The following is a 959-nucleotide window of genomic DNA, read 5'->3' as shown; positions in this document are numbered from 1 at the left end:
GGCGGGATGGGTACCCATGTGAATTCCTAATGAGGCTGGTCTCTGCTAATTTGTTTGCCCAGCCCAAACATCTCTGAAGACAGAATCCCAGCTGCCACCAGAGTAGAAGAGAGATGATGAGTGGAGAAAATCCTTTTGTGAATTTAGATATAGATCCTTGGCATGCCACTAAATTACAAATGTGAACTCTGGCACCGAGCTCCACAGGTAAAATACACTCTGAGATTAGCCTTGGGCGGCAATTACTGCTTAATTACATGGCAAATACCAAGGAGCATGTTTGGTACTCCGTCAGTCTAATTTTTCAAAAGGCAGGTAGGATCAGAGCAACCTGGAATCTGAGACTTAAATGAGCATCACGTGACTGTACAGCTCTTGCAGAGCCTTTGGGACTGGAAGGGAGAGATGTATTTGTGCTTCCCGCTCGCTGGTCAGTCCAGCGTTTGCTACTGGTACCTGCAATGCAGGGGTCTGAGTTCAATACAGCAACACGGTCTCTGGGCTGGGAGGTGTCTGGAGTGTAATCCTGAAATGAGACTCATGTTAGGGTGGGGGTGAAAGGGAATGAAATATTTTGGGGACCTGTATGACCTCGGGGCAGAAAGAGTGAAACTACCGACTTTATCTGTAGAAGCTGATAATCTAAGCCTGGCAACGTTCCTTCTGACTCTGCGGGAGCCTGCAAGCTCTGCAGGGTGATGATTTGGGCTTAGGAGGTCTCTGTTGTTGCCATCTACACGGGAACAAGCGACCCCTCCAACTAGGTGCTCATTCTCATCTTTGCAGGAAGGTTTAATTTCCAAGTCAGGAGCAGACACTACTTGGTTCCTTCCCTATGGTTACATGGCTTCTACTCAAACACAGATCCATTTGCAGGCTGAAAGTGTGGTGCACAGTTACCTGATTGATTAACAAAAAACCCTCGAGCTCATAGGTGACATGTAGTGTGCTGAGGGAAA

General features: G+C 47.4%; 1 protein-coding gene across 1 annotated transcript in view; it reads right to left on the bottom strand.

Moving 5' to 3' along the window:
- GLRA4 (glycine receptor, alpha 4) overlaps positions 1-959 on the bottom strand; it is a gene marked incomplete at its 3' end in the record, with an annotated part of 33,126 nt that overhangs the window by 17,663 nt on the left and 14,504 nt on the right. The window lies entirely within an intron of this gene.

Source organism: Buceros rhinoceros, unplaced genomic scaffold (assembly GCF_000710305.1).
Source record: "Buceros rhinoceros silvestris isolate BGI_N320 unplaced genomic scaffold, ASM71030v1 scaffold18288, whole genome shotgun sequence".
NCBI lineage: Eukaryota > Metazoa > Chordata > Aves > Bucerotiformes > Bucerotidae > Buceros > Buceros rhinoceros.
This window is presented reverse-complemented; position numbering and strand designations above follow the sequence as displayed.